The sequence below is a fragment of the Corythoichthys intestinalis genome, chromosome 1 (assembly GCF_030265065.1).
Source record: "Corythoichthys intestinalis isolate RoL2023-P3 chromosome 1, ASM3026506v1, whole genome shotgun sequence".
NCBI classification, from domain to species: domain Eukaryota; kingdom Metazoa; phylum Chordata; class Actinopteri; order Syngnathiformes; family Syngnathidae; genus Corythoichthys; species Corythoichthys intestinalis.
In genome coordinates, this window is record NC_080395.1 from 2,893,654 (window position 1) to 2,909,824 (window position 16,171).

The 16,171-nt window shown below is 39.9% G+C and overlaps 1 protein-coding gene across 1 annotated transcript in view; it reads right to left on the reverse strand.

Annotated features, from left to right (window-relative positions):
* Positions 1-16,171, reverse strand: part of si:ch211-186j3.6 (neural-cadherin) — a 689,510-nt gene that overhangs the window by 212,884 nt on the left and 460,455 nt on the right. The window lies entirely within an intron of this gene.

The window sequence follows — 16,171 nt, forward strand, 5'->3', positions numbered from 1 at the left end:
GCGTTTACGGGCGTTAATTAAATTTTTTAATTAATCACGTTAAAATATTTGACGCAGTTAACGCAGATGTCCCGCTCAGTCAGATTTAAATGACAGTACAGTGAAACGCTCACTTGTGTTTTATGGAGTTTTGCTGCCCTCTGCTGCCGCTTGGGTGCGACTGATTTTATAGGCTTCAGCACCCATTACATTCTGTAAGTAATAATTGACATCAACAATGGCGGGCTACTAGTTTATTTTTTGATTGAAAATTTTACAAATTTTATTAAAACAAAAACATTAAGAGGGGTTTTAATATAACATTTCTACAACTTGTACTAACATTTTTCTTTTAAGAACTACAAGTCTTTCTATCCATGGATCGCTTTAACAAAATGTTAATAATGTTAATGCCATCTCGTTGATTTATTGTTATAATAAACAAATACAGTCCTTATGTACCGTATGTTGAATGTACATATCCATCTTGTGTCTTATCTTTCCATTCAAACAATAAATTACAGAAAAATATGGCATATTTTATAGATGGTTTGAATTGCGATTAATTGCGATGAATTACGATTAATTAATTTTTAAGCTGTAATTAACTCGATTAAAAATTTTAACCGTTTGACACCCCTAATATATATATATATATATATATATATATATATATATATACAGTACTGTATATATATTTTAAAAAAGCATGGCCGATATTTTTTGGCCGATTCCGATACTTTGAAAATGACGTGATCGGACCCGATCGATCGGGACATCTCTAGTCAAAATGAATCGGACGTCTAAGCGCCAGCCATCATCCGCCCATTGACTCAATCCAGCTCCCTTTCAACCATCCATTATCCCTCCACCTAAACCGAGAGCCATTCAAGTGAGGATGTTCAAAAGGAGGTCGGTCGAGCGACGAGCCGACGTCGGAGTTAAACGTCAACTCTCATCCATCCATCCGGACGGACGAGGGCCGACAGGGAGACGGTCGGGAGTAAAGTGGGCTGCGGGGGAAAGCCTGGTAAGTCCTAACACTCTGTGACAGCCTCTGCACCTGGCACACATCCAAACACACTGCTGCTCTCCACTCCCCACAGGCTGCATGCCTCCATCTGAATACATTATCCAGCACACACTCCAAATAAAAAAAAAAAAAGAATTTTAAATGGCGTCTGCGGCTGAGGACTTTTTTAAAGAGGTTTTTGAAGGCTGCTGAGGTTTTGAAAGCCGTCTTGAAAGAGTTGCAAAGTACTCGGCGGAACAACAAAGATGAAAGTTACTTCGACGGCTGCTCAAGTTGATTGGACTGCCAGGACGGCAAAACAAAAAAAGACTGATTGAAGAGTCCAATCAACTTGAGAAGGAAAGATGCGCAACTGACTCGGAACTGTTGCGGGAGCTGCAAAATACTAACTAAAATACTTGAAGAACACCAACAAGATTTTTAAGGGCTGCTTTCGCAGATTTAATCAAGAGTTTCGCAGAAAATGGCTGTTTCAAACCACAATGACGTACTGTCAATCATGGTTTCTTAAAGGGAATCACGGAACTGAGGATTCTATAACAACAACAAAGCCATACCAACAATAAAAATGTATACATACATTGATACATACATACAGTGGGGCAAATAAGTATTTAGTCAACCACCAATTGTGCAAGTTCTCCCTACTTGAAAAGATTAGAGAGGCCTGTAATTGTCAAAATAGGTAAACCTCAACCATGAGAGACATAATGTGGAAAAAAAAAAAAAAACAGAAAATCACATTGTTTGATTTTTAAAGAATTTATTTCCAAATTAGAGTGGAAAATAAGTATTTGGTCACCTACAAACAAGCAAGATTTCTGGCTGTCAAAGAGGTCTAACATCTTCTAACGAGGTCCTGTATTAATAGCACCTGTTTTAACTCATTATCGGTATAAAAGACACCTGTTCACAACTTCAGTCAGTCACACTCTAAACTCCACAATGCCCAAGACGAAAGAGCTGCCGAAGGACACCAGTGACAAAATTGTTGACCTGCACCAGACTGGGAAGACTGAATCTGCAATAGGTAAAACGTTTGGTGGAAAGAAATCAACTGTGGGAGCAATTATTAGAAAATGGAAGACATATACAAGACCACTGATAATCTCCCTCGATTTGGGGCTCCATGTTAGATATCACCCAGTGGCGTCAAAATGATAACAAGAACGGTGAGCAAAAATCCCAGAACCACACGGGGCGACCTAGTGAATGACGTACAGAGAGCTGGGACCACAGTAACAAAGGCTACTATCAGTAACACAATGCGCCGCCAAGGACTCAAATCCTGCACTGCCAGACGTGTCCCCCTGCTGAAGAAAGTACATGTCCAGGCCCGTCTGCGGTTCGCTAGAGAGCACTTGGATGATCCAGAAGAGGACTGGGAGAATGTGTTATGGTCAGATAAAACCACAACCAAACTTTTTGGTAGAAACATAGGTTCTCGTGTTTGGAGGAGAAAGGATACTGAATTGCATCCGAAGAACACCTTACCCACTGTGAAGCATGGAGTTGGAAACATCATGCTTTGGGGCTGTTTTTCTGCAAAGGGACCAGGACGACTGATCTGTGTAAAGGAAAGAATGAATGTATCGAGAGATTTTGAGAGAAAATGTCCTTCCATCAGCAAGGGCGTTGAAGATGAGACATGGCTGGGTCTTTCAGCATGACAATGATCCCAAACACACAGCCAGGGCAACAAAGGAGGGGCTTCGTAAGAAGCATTTCAAGGTCCTGGAGTGGCCTAGCCAGTCTCCAGATCTGAACCCCATAGAAAATCTGTGGAGGGAGTTGAAAGTCCGTGTTGGCCAACGACAGCCCCAAAACATCACTGCTCTAGAGGAGATATGCATAGAGGAATGGGCCAAAATGCCAGCAACAGTGTGTGAAAAGCTTGTGAAGACTTACAGAAAACGTTTGGCCTCTGTTATTGCCAACAAAGGGTACAAAAGTATTGAGATGAACTTTTGGTATTGACCAAATACTTATTTTCCACTATGATTTGCAAAAAAATTCTTTAAAAATAGAACAATGTGATTTTCTTTTTTTTTTTTTTTCCACATTCTGTCTCTCATGGTTGAGGTATACCCATGTTGACAGTTACAGGCCTCTCTAATATTTTCTGGAGACTGGCTAGGCCACTCCAGGACCTTGAAATGCTTCTTACGAAGCCACTCCTTTGTTGCCCTGGCTGTGTGTTTGGGATCATTGTCATGCTGAAAGACACAGCCACGTCACCTTTTCAATGCCCTTCCTGATGGAAGGAGATTTTCACTCAAAATCTCTCGATACATGGCCCCATTCATTCTTTCCTTTACACAGATCAGTCGTCCTGGTCCCTATGCAGAGAAACAGCCCCAAAGCATGATGTTACCACCCCCATGCTTCACAGTAGGTATGGTGTTCTTCAGATGCAATTCAGTATTCTTTCTCCTCCAAACACGAGAATCTGTGTTTCGACCAAAAAGTTCTATTTTGGTTTCATCTGATCATAACACATTCTCCCAGTCCTCTTCTGGATCATCCAAATGCTCTCTAGCAAACCGCAGATGGGCCTGGACGTGTACTTTCTTCAGCAGGGGGACACGTCTGGCAGTGCAGGATTTGAGTCCCTGGCGGCGCATTGTGTTACTGATAGTAGCCTTTGTTACTGTGGTCCCAGCTCTCTGAAGGTCATTCACTAGGTCCCCCCGTGTGGTTCTGGGATTTTTGCTCACCGTTGTTGTTATCATTTTGACGCCACGGGGGGAGATCTTACATGGAGCCCCAGATCGAGGGAGATTATCAGTGGTCTTGTATGTCTTCCATTTTCTAATAATTGCTCCCATAGTGGAGTGGCCATAGTGGAGTTTGGAGTCTGACTGACTGAGATTGTGGACAGGTGTCTTTTATACCGATAATGAGTTAAAACAGGTGCCATGAATACAGGTAACGAGTGGAGCCTCGTTAGACCTCGTTAGAAGAAGTTAGACCTCTTTGACAGCCAGAAATCTTGCTTGTTTGTAGGTGACTAAATACTTATTTTCCACCATGATTTGCAAATGAATTCTTTAAAAATCAAATTATGTGTTTCTGTCTCTCATGGTTGCGGTTTACCCATGTTGACAATTACAGGCCTCTCTAATCTTTTCAAGTAGGAGAACTTGCACAATTGGTGGTTGACTAAATACTGATTTGCCCCACAGTAACTCTTTGCATTAGTCTAACACATTCATTATAGTATTCATTATATATTTATTTATATTTAGTAAGTATTAATCCCCAGACTTCACTCCATGCCTTTTGACATGAAAAAGTGGACTAGCTTATCAGCCCTCGCCTGATAGGCGAAGAAAAAAACGTCATCAGTGCTCCGGTGGGGTCAAGACGCTCTTGCCCTGCCAACACAGCAACTTGATAGCACAGGCGCCTTGGACGTCAAGACCTGCGAACTTGACCGCACAAACCTGCCACAGAGGGATGATCCCAAGACAACACCCAGCCACGCCTTCCACCGCGGCTTTTAAAAAGACTGAACATTTAGATAACAACTGTCGCTTCTCGGGGACATTCCGATGCATCCGTTGTTTTGCGGCTCTTGGATTTAACATTGCCTCTCTGTCGTCTGTTTTTGCCTTGTTTTTGACAAATAAATGTGTCAACCTATTTTCGGTGAGTCTTCTTTAAACCGTTCAAAATGGAGTCAGTACAAAGGGTTAACACCGGAGTGAACACGCGGGATCGGCCCCTTCCGGCGGAACACCATTTGGTTCGGCTGTCGCTGTTTCCGCGGCTTGGCCGGGGGGCCGAATTCCTTCAATTGTTAGTGTAGGTGTTTAATGTATTTGTTAGGGCTGTCAAAATGTTCACGTTAACAGGGGGTAATTAATTTTTTAAATTAATCACGTTAAAATATTTGACGCAATTAACGCACATGCCCCGCTCAGACAGATTTAAATGACAGTACAGTCAAATGCCCACTTGTTAATTGTGTTTTGTGGAGTTTTGCTGCCCTCTGCTGGCGCTTGGGTGCGACTGATTTTATAGGCTTCAGCACCCATGAGCATTGTGTAAGTAATTATTGACATCAACAATGGCAGGCGACTAGTTTATTTTTTGATTGAAAATTTTACAAATTTTATTAAAACGAAAACATTAAGAGGGGTTTTAATATAAAATGTCTATAACTTGTACTAACATTTATCTTTTAAAGTGATCCTCTAACTTAAATACATGTAGGCTTTAATAAACCACAATTGTTCTCTTGTACTAAAATATGTTGTTAGAAACACATAAAATGTTAAATCAATGGCAATATTTTATAATATTTAGTCCATATTTTGACCGTTAGTTGGCGCCATGCGGGGCCGGATGTATGGGGGGGCCGGGGTGGGCCATGCCCACCCAGACGTGAGTCGTGCCCACCCAATAAAAATGTCAGGAATATCTATTGTAGCGTCACACTGGATATAGAGAACGCACGCAGAGTTGGTCTCACCTACTTTTTTATTACACGATTAACGGTTGCTGTTGGCCGCAACCACGCTGTTGTGAATTCCCTGCTGTGAGGGCTGGACAGCGAACTGCCTCGCTTTGGGACAACTGCGTTGTTGCACATGCGCAGAGTATTCTAAAAAGACCGCGGTTGAGGAAAAAAGTTCGTCCTCGGCCGATAAGTAAGTTATAATGTTCTCCACGTATACTGCAATCATGTATGTGATGCTTGTGCTTGTATCGGTACTCTTTATTATTGTTTGTAGTTCGTAGCACGTTAGCTCCGCTCGTAGCATCCCATTGCTAACGTAGCATTCTATTGCTAACGTAGCGCCTAGAGCGTGATAATATATGTACAAGTTGCACTGTATTGGATCGTTAAGGGTACATCCCGAAATTAATCCCATTCAATGTTCAGATTTGAGATCGCTGTCCATTGTGATGGTAGTTTTCTGATTCATTTAGCTACCGAGTGCTTAGCTTGCAGCTATAGCAGCCCTCTTGTTTGTGGGAATTGCCATTTATTATTGATGGTTCATTGCTTGTCCAATGTGGACATCTAGTGGTCATTTTTTGGATAACGCTTAGTTCAGTTCAGGCTGGAATTCATTTAATTCATTTTATTGTGAATTGTACATGTTATTTCACTATAATATGTTTATTGGTGTTTTTCTTTATTTCGATGTTTTTCTTTATTTCTTTTTGATACACACACTTTCAAATTAATGTCCAAATGCATTCAAACGGCTCAAAGGAATGAAAAAACTAATTTAATTTCATCAAACCAACTGAAGTTGCTGCATCTTCTCTGACCGGAGGATTAGGTCAATTATATTCAGCCAGCGAAAGGTTGCAAGATTCAAGTGGGCCGAATACTTTTGCAAGGCACTGTATCTTTCCATTCCAACAATAATTTACAGAAAAATATGGCATATTTTATAGATGGTTTGAATTGCGATTATGATTAATTACGATTAATTAATTTTTAAGCTGTAATTAACTCGATTAAAAATTTTAATCGTTTGATAGCCCTAGTGTTTGTTGTTGTTGTTTGTTCTTCTCTTCTGTCCCTCTCTCCTCTTCTATTTTCCTTTCTGTCCGCCTAATAACTCTTCCCTGCTCGCTGCTTTCTCCGAATAAACAAAACACAACGAATAATCATTACAAAGGGAGAATTTCATACTCCCATGTGATATATTAAAACTTTTCAGACCAATAGAACACTCAAATTCCCATTCTCTGTGTCTAAGCAGCTGAACAGGACAGGTTAAACAAATAAATATGATAAGAAAATCATCAACGGCAATCTGTCTTTGAGATCATCTGGAGGTGAAAGTGTGTGAGCGCGGGTGAGCTGTGCAATAATAAGCGCTCTCATCGATTGGCTGTCAACGTGCCGGCGTCTTATGAAAATATTCCGGTTGGAGCATTACTTACACTGCGGCTTCACATTCTAAATCCTATTCTCGGGAACAAATGCGGAATGCAATAACTGCGCGGGACTTGAATCGCCTCCGTGAGATTAATGCAAACCCCCGACATCAACGCGAGGCGCTCCCTTCGCTATCGGCGCCTCTTTGTTAAAAAGGCGGAAAAAGTCCTTGAAAGTCGGCCGAAGCTCCCCGACGTACTCGATAAAGAGTTCCCGTTGAGGATTTGACCTTTAAAAGGCGACACGGTCAAGTGAGATATTGCCTAAATATTTTTCTCCCTCCCGGGGAGGCGAGTCAGGATCGATACCACGAAGAAATTGGGAAAATATCTCCTGCGCTGCTTTAATGGCTCCTGCTCTCGGCCTGCCCTTCCGTTTGTCCTGAAGGATGAAGTTCTTTCAGCCGTGTCTCCGGGTAGGGACCGTTTAGCCCCCGGAGCCAATTTCACTCCGGAACATGAATTTTGGCAGGCATGTCTATCATGAGTAGAGAGACTGAAGAAAAGACACACGAGTCTACCTTTTCTCTTCTGAAGATTTTGCCTTCCATTCTGTTTTGAATAATTCAACCTCTTAATAAGTGGACAATCAAAATACATATTTTCAATCGAAGAAAAAGCCACTTCAATCATAAAAATATGTGTTTGAATGCAAAAATAACTTCATTCAAGTCATGTAAGTTTGCGTTTGGACCACATTTTGGCTAGGACATTTGTGTCTTTATTATTCAATGAAATAAAAAGTTGCTTCAATCAAAATATATATTTTCAATCGAAGAAAAAGCCACTTCAATATAAAAAAATGTGTTTGAATGCAAAAATAAATTTGAAACTCAAAAAAATATATTTGGAAACTATTTTTCTTTGATTCTTTTTTTTTTTTTTTTTTTGATTGAAACAACATTTTTGGTTGATGTCATGCAAGTTTGCATTTGGACCACATTTTGGCTAGGACATTTGAGTCTTTATTATTCAATCAAATAAAAAGTTGCTTCAATCAAAAAATATATATTTTCAATCGAAGAAAAAGCCACTTCAATAAAAAAAAATGTGTTTTAATGCAAAAATAAATTTGAAACTCAAAAAAATATATTTGGAAACTATTTTTCCTTGATTTTTTGTTGTTGTTGATTGAAACAACATTTTTGGTTGAAGTTATGTAAGTTTGCGTTTGGACCACATTTTGGCTAGGACATTTGTGTCTTTATTATTTAATCAAATAAAAAGTTGCTTCAATCAAAAAATATATATTTTCAATCGAAGAAAAAAAACACTTCAATGAAAAAAAATGTGTTTGAATGCAAAAATAAATTTGAAACTCAAAAAAATATATTTGGAAACTATTTTTCTTTGATTTTTTTTTTTCTTTTGACACAACATTTTTGATTGAAGTCATGTAAGTTTGCGTTTGGACCACATTTTGGCTAGGACATTTGAGTCTTTATTATTCAATCAAATAAAAAGTTGCTTCAATCAAAAAATATATATTTTCAATCGAAGAAAAAGCCACTTCAATAAAAAAAAAAAGTGTTTTAATGCAAAAATAAATTTGAAACTCAAAAAAATATATTTGGAAACTATTTTTCTTTGATTTTTTTTTTTGATTGAAACACCATTTTTGACTGAAGTCATGTAAGTGTGCGTTTGGACCACATTTTGGCTAGGACATTTGTGTCTTTATTATTCAATCGAGTAAAAAGTTGCTTCAATCAAAATATATATTTTCAATCGAAGAAAAAAACACTTCAATCAAAAAAAAATGTGTTTGCAATGCAAAAATAAATTTGAAACTCAAAAAAATATATTTGGAAACTATTTTTCTTTGATTTTTTGTTTTTTTTAATTAAAGTCATGTAATTTTGCGCTTGGACCACATTTTGGCAAGGATATTTGTGTCTTTATTATTCAATCAAAAAATAAGTTGCTTCAAACAAAAAAAAATTTTTTTTCAAAAGAAAAATCACTTCAATCAAAAATAAAACAAATTCAATTGTAGAAAAAATGGTTTGAATGTGAAAAAATATTTGAGACTAAGAAATCCGCATTTGAACACTGTTTTTCATTCAAACTGTTTTCTTTGATTGAAGCAATCCTTTTGTGTTTGAGCCATATTAGGGGTAGCACATTTGTGTCTAAATCATTCAATCGCAATAAAAGTTGCTTTCATCAAAAAACTACTTTCAATCAAAGAAAAAAATCATTTGCAAAAATAAAAATTTTTGAAAATAAATGTTCTTATTTGAAATATATATATTTTTTATTGACGTGTCACTTTTTTTGAAAAGCAAAAAGTTTTAAACTTTTTTTCTTTTTTAAAGTGGAAAAAGTTTTGAACGCACTTTTTTTTCGATTGAATCATTTTGACACATAGATTCAACTTCAACGCTACTTCCGGCATGTTTGAGTGGCAGGTGACTACGCCAATGGCATAAAAGTATGCAAGAGAGTATGACACAAGAATACTGGGCACCAGGGCTCCATCCAGCCACGGACTCTGCTGGAGTCCAAGCCGAATATAGGGCACCGGTACGATGGGGTGACATCGGCATCTCACCGGGGTACGGTGCCCTGCTGCTTAATGTGATTCAACACGGCGAACTTCACCCGCTGCCCTGACGTGACGGTTGGCAATTGGTTCCAACCGGAGTGTCCGCGAAGCGCCGGTACGGGAGTGGTCGGCGAGTGCCCCGACACTAGCCCTAGTAAGCGAGTGGACTACCGGCGAGTTGCCGGCGTCCACGCCGGGAGCCCATTCGCGTCAACTTTGAATGAGTGTCAGCCGGCCTCCGCGCCCTGTGGGTGATATCGGGGTCCGACCAGTGTGCCACGACAGGGCAACGTACCATCGCTGGTACTCCAGTGGGATGCCGATGTCACACCCCCGTACCGGTGCACTATATTCGGCTTGGACTCCAGCAGACTCCGATGGCTGGATGGAGCCCTGGTGGCCATTATTCTTGCTTCATACTTTTATGCCATTGGCGTTAGATATATTGGCAGATCTGCGGCAAACTTCCCGTGCTTGCTGGGAGTCGTACCCTGAAGGGTCCTTTAAGGGTCATTTGCAACAACCCTACAGCGCCAACTACCGGCAACAGAAACTCACTCATTTTATTTATACATGTCAAGTTCCTTTCACTAGGTCAGTGTAGTTCCAAGAGCTTTTGTCATATGGCATTTACAGTGCCTTGCAAAAGTATTCGGCCCCCTTGAATCTTGCAACCTTTCGCCACATTTCAGGCTTCAAACATAAAGATATGAAATTCAATTTTTTCATCAAGAATCAACAACAAGTGGGACACAATCGTGAAGTGGAACAACATTTATTGGATAATTTCAACTTTTTTAACAAATAAAAAACTGAAAAGTGGAGCGTGCAATATTATTCGGCCCCTTTACTTTCAGTGCAGCAAACTCACTCCAGAAGTTCAGTGAGGATCTCTGAATGATCCAATGTTGTCCTAAATGACCGATGATGATAAGTAGAATCCACCTGTGTGTAATCAAGTCTCCGTATAAATGCACCTGCTCTGTGATAGTCTCGGGGTTTTGTTTAAAGTGCAGAGAGCATTATGAAAACCAAGGAACACACCAGGCAGGTGCAAGATACTGTTGTGGAGAAGTTTAAAGCCGGATTTGGAGACAAAAAGATTTCCCAAGCTTTAAACATCTCAAGGAGCACTGTGCAAGCCATCATATTGAAATGGAAGCAGCATCAAACCACTGCAAATCTACCAAGACCCGGCCGTCCTTCCAAACTTTCTTCTCAAACAAGGAGAAAACTGATCAGAGATGCAGCCAAGAGGCTCATGATCACTCTGGATGAACTGCAGAGATCTACCGCTGAGGTGGGAGAGTCTGTCCATAGGACAACAATCAGTCGTACACTGCACAAATCTGGCCTTTATGGAAGAGTGGCAAGAAGAAAGCCATTTCTCAAAGATATCCATAAAAAGTCTCGTTTAAAGTTTGCCACAAGCCACCTGGGAGACACACCAAACATGTGGAAGAAGGTGCTCTGGTCAGATGAAACCAAAATTGAACTTTTTGGCCACAATGCAAAACGATATGTTTGGCGTAAAAGCAACACAGCTCATCACCCTGAACACACCATCCCCACTGTCAAACATGGTGGTGGCAGCATCATGGTTTGGGCCTGCTTTTCTTCAGCAGGGACAGGGAAGATGGTTAAAATTGACGGGAAGATGGATGCAGCCAAATACAGGAACATTCTGGAAGAAAACCTGTTGGTATCTGCACAAGACCTGAGACTGGGACGGAGATTCATCTTCCAACAGGACAATGATCAAAAACAAAGCCAAATCTACAATGGAATGGTTGAAAAATAAACGTATCCAGGTGTTAGAATGGCCAAGTCAAAGTCCAGACCTGAATCCAATGGAGAATCTGTGGAAAGAGCTGAAGACTGCTGTTCACAAACACTCTCCATCCAACCTCACTGAGCTCGAGCTGTTTTGCAAGGAAGAATGGGCAAGAATGTCAGTCTCTCCATGTGCAAAACTGATAGAAACATACCCCAAGCGACTTGCAGCTGTAATTGGAGCAAAAGGTGGCGCTACAAAGTATTAACGCAAGGGGGCCGAATAATATTGCACGCCCCACATTTCAGTTTTTTAATTTGTTAAAAAAGTTTAAATTATCCAATAAATGTTGTTCCACTTCACGACTGTGTCCCACTTGTTGTTGATTCTTGCCAAAAAATAAAAATTTTATATCTTTATGTTTGAAGCCTGAAATGTGGTGAAAGGTTGCAAGGTTCAAGGGGGCCGAATACTTTTGCAAGGCACTGTATAAGGCCCATGTCCACATGTCTCTTTCTGTTGCTATGACGACCCTTTGTTGGCCATTAAAAGGAATGAGATTTCTTCATGTGCTTAGGGAGCTTCTAGAGCACACTTGGTCAAATTGGCCCAATTATAAGATTTATTTTGGTTTTGAAAAAGCGAATGGGTGCACCTCCTTTTTTGTAGGACTCTCTCCAATAAGGGTTTTTTTTTCACCTAGGTGTGTGTGAATTTGTTACTCATCTCAGGATATACAAAAACATCTCAGACAGCCATGCCCACAAGACAAAAAAAAGGTTCCACCGTCTGACGATCTGCCAACACCCTGAGCTGCGTGCCGTCCAAGTTGCGCCAAACTGCAAGGGCGCGTTCATTCCTGCTTGTAGGTCTAGTTTTTCCTGTTCCTTACTTGTATAGTAAAATATCGTAGAAGGATTTCCTGATGCATGTATCGATAATTGTTGTACCGCCATTTCGTCAGATCATCGTTATCGTGAGCATTGTATCACAAATCGTATCTGTGCAAAGTTTGGCCTTCCCCACTAGAGCTGACGTCAGCATGACCTGACCTCGATTGAAAATAATGGACGAATAAATTCTGATTTTCTTTGCAGCCTAACTGAGCGATGTTTCCGGCGTCTGCTCCGTGTCACATTCATCTACCTGTTCCCAGCTTTCGGAAGACAAATTCTTTTATGTGCATCAACGATGCAGCGCTCTCCTTCCTTCCTCCTCCCACTTCCTTCTCTTTAAAATGTTCTATTTCAATATCTGAGAGATGGTAAAAGCCCCTCAGCCATGTCCTATTTCTCACAGGCAAATGTAAAGTAGAGGAGTGGAGTCGTACACCAGGTAACTAACGTCTGCGAGAGTGGTGTGCGCCCAAGTTTGTGCGGAATGAGGACCGATGCGCAAATCTCAGAGAAGGCAATTTGGGTTCCTGCCTACAATGTTGCTTTCTCGATCAGGGGTGTCAAACTCACTTTGGTTCACAGGCCTTATTCGTTGCATTAATATCACATGTGGGTTAGACTGCTATATTTTTGGCCAAATAACCGTATGACTTAATAAAGAAGTGACCCAAAAATGCAAGAAAACCAACACGAAGTGACCCATAATCAACAGGAAGTCACCAATGAACAAGAAGCAGTCTGGAAATGTCTTAAACCAATAGGAAATATGCAGAAAGTGACTCAAAATTGGACGTGATCTGAAAAAAAAAACTCCAAAACTATAGGAAGTGACCCAGAAATGTCCTAAAATCCAAAGGACATGATCCAAAATGCAGAGAAAAAGACCCCGGTACAGGAAGTGAACCAAAATCATCTGGAAGTGACTTGAAATCAACAGGAAGTGATGTGGAAATGCCCCAAAATAAACAGTAAGTGACCAAAGAACATGAAGTGATCCATTGAGGTCCTAAAATCAACAGGAAATGATCCAAAATGTACAAGACGTGAACTGGGAATGACCTAAAATGTAGAGGAAGCGAACCAAAATCAACAGAAAATGACCCAAAATTACCAGGAAGTGATACAGAAATGACCCAAAATCAAATTAAAGTGACCAAAGAACAAAAAGTGACCCAGAAAGGCCGCAAAATAAAAGAAAATGGGCTAAAATGTACATTAAGTGACCCCAGAATGCCCTAAATTGTACAAGTGAACCAAAATCAACCAAAATGACCCAAAATTAACAGGAAGCCATACGGAAATGCTCCAAAATGTACATTAAGTGACACCAGAATGCCCTAAATTGTACAAGAAGTGAACCAAAATCAACCAAAATGACCCAAAATTAACAGGAAGCGATATGGAAATGCTCCAAAATAAACAGGAAGTGACCAAACAACAGGAAGTGACCAAAAAGCTCATAAAATCAACAGGGAATGATCCAAAATGGACAATAAATGACCCCGGAATGCCCTAAAATGTACTGGAAGCGAACCAAAATCAACAGAAAATGACCCAAAATTAACAGGAAGTGATACGGAAATGTACCAAAACAAGAAGTGACAAAAGAACAGGAAGTGACCCAGAAATGCCCTAAAATCAGCAGGAAATGAGCCAAAATGTACAAGAAGTTACCCCAGAATGCCTTAAAATATACAAGAAGTGAACCAAATAAAACAGAAAATGACCCAAAATTACCAGGAAGTGATACAGAAATGACCCACAATCAAATTAAATTGACCAAAGAATAAAAAGTGACCCAGAAAGGCCGTAAAATAAAAGAAAATGAGCTAAAATGTACATTAAGTGACCCCAGAATGCCCTAAATTGTACATGAAGTGAACCAAAATCAACCAAAATGACACACATTTAACAGGACGTGATACGGAAATGCTCCAAAATAAACAGGAAGTGACCAAAAACCTCATAAAATCAACAGGAAATGATTCAAAATGTACAGAAAATGACCCCGGAATGCACTAAAATGTACAGGAAGTGAACCAAAACCAATAGAAAATGACCCAAAATTAACAGGAAGTGATGCGTAAATGTCCCTGGATAAGCAGGAAGTGACCAAAGAACAGGAAGTTACCCAAAAAGGCGATAAAATCATCAGGAAATGAGCCAAAGTATACAGTAAGGGACACTGGAATGCCTTAAAATGTACAACAAGTGAACCAAATCGGCCAAAGTTACCCAAAATTAACAGGAAGTGATAAGGAAATGCCGCAAAATAAACAGGAAGTGACCAAAAAGCTCCTAAAATCAACAGGAAATGATCCAAAATATACACAAAATGATCCGGAATGCCCTAAAATATACAGGAAGTGAACCAAAATCAATAGAAAATGACCCAAAATTAACAGGAAGTGATGCGGAAATGTCCCAAAATAAACAGGAAGTGACCAAAGAACAGGAAGTTACCCAAAAATGCCATCAAATCATCAGGAATGCCTTAAAATGTACAAGAAGCGAACCAAAATCAGCCAAAATGACCCAAAATGAACAGGAAGTGATACGGAAATGCCCCAAAATAAACAAGAAGTGACAAAAGAGCTCCTAAAATCAACAGGAAATGATCCAAAATGTACACAAAATGACCCTGGAATGCCCTAAAATGTATAGGAAGTGAACCAAAATCAATCGAAAGTGACCCAAAATTAACAGGATGTGATGTGGCAATGCCCCAAAATAAACTGGGAGTGACCAAAGAACAAGAAGTGACCCAAAAAGGCCCTAAAATCAACAGGAAATAATGCAAAAAGTACAAGACGTGAACCGGGAATGCCCTAAAATGTACAAGAAGTGAATCAAAATCAACCAAAATTAACAGGAAGTGATGCGGAAATTCCCCAAAATAAACATGAAGTGACCAAAGAACAGGACGTTACCCAAAAAGGCCATAAAATCATCAGGAAATAATCCAGAATGTACAAGACGTGAACCGGGAATGCCCTAAAATGTACAAGAAGTGAACCAAAATCAACCAAAATTAACAGGAAGTGATGCGGAAATGTCCCACAATAAACAGGAAGTGACCAAAGAACAGGACATTACCCAAAAAGGCCATAAAATATTCAGGAAATGAGCCAAAGTATACAGTAAGTGAAACCGGAACGCCTTAAAATGTGCAAGAAGTGAACCAAAATCAACAAAAATGACCAAAAATTAACAGGCAGTTCCAAAAAAGCTGCTAAAATCAACAGGAAATGAGTCAAAGTATACAGTAAGTGACCCCAGAATGCCTTAAAACAGCGGTCTCAAACCGACTCCACAAAGGGCCGCAGTGGGTCCTGGTTTTTGTTCCAACAGATCCAGCACAAACAGTTCAACCAATGAGGTTTCTACTAACATAAGCAGCACCTGATTGCAATCAACTGATTACACTTGTAAGAAACCAGATTGGTGAAAAGGTATTTGTCTCGTTTGGTTGGAATGAAATCCAGTACCCCCTGCGGCCCTTTGAGGACCGGTTTGAGACCACTGCCTTAAAACGTACAGGACGTGAACCAGAATGAAAAGAAAATGACCCGAAATTAACAGGAAGTAATACAGAAATGCCCCAAAATAAACATGAGGTGACCAAAAAACAAGAAGTAACCCGGAAAGGCTCCGAAATCAACAGGAAATGATCCAAAATGTATGGTAAGTGACCCCGGAATACCTTAAAATGTATAGGACGTAAACTAAAATCAACAGAAAATGACCCAAAATTAAGAGTAAGTGATGTGGAAATGCCCCAAAATAAACTGGAAGTGACCAAAAAACAAGAAGTGACCCGGAAAGGCTCTAAAATCAACAAGTAATGAGCCAAAATGTACAGGAAGTGACCCTAGAATGTCTTAAAATGCACAGGAAGTGGACCAAAACAACAGAAAATGATCAGAAATGAACAGGAAGTGATGCGGAAATGCCCCAAAATAAACAGGAAGTGACCAAAAAACAAGAAGTGACCCGAAAAGGCACTAAAATCAACAAGTATTGAGCCAAAATGTACT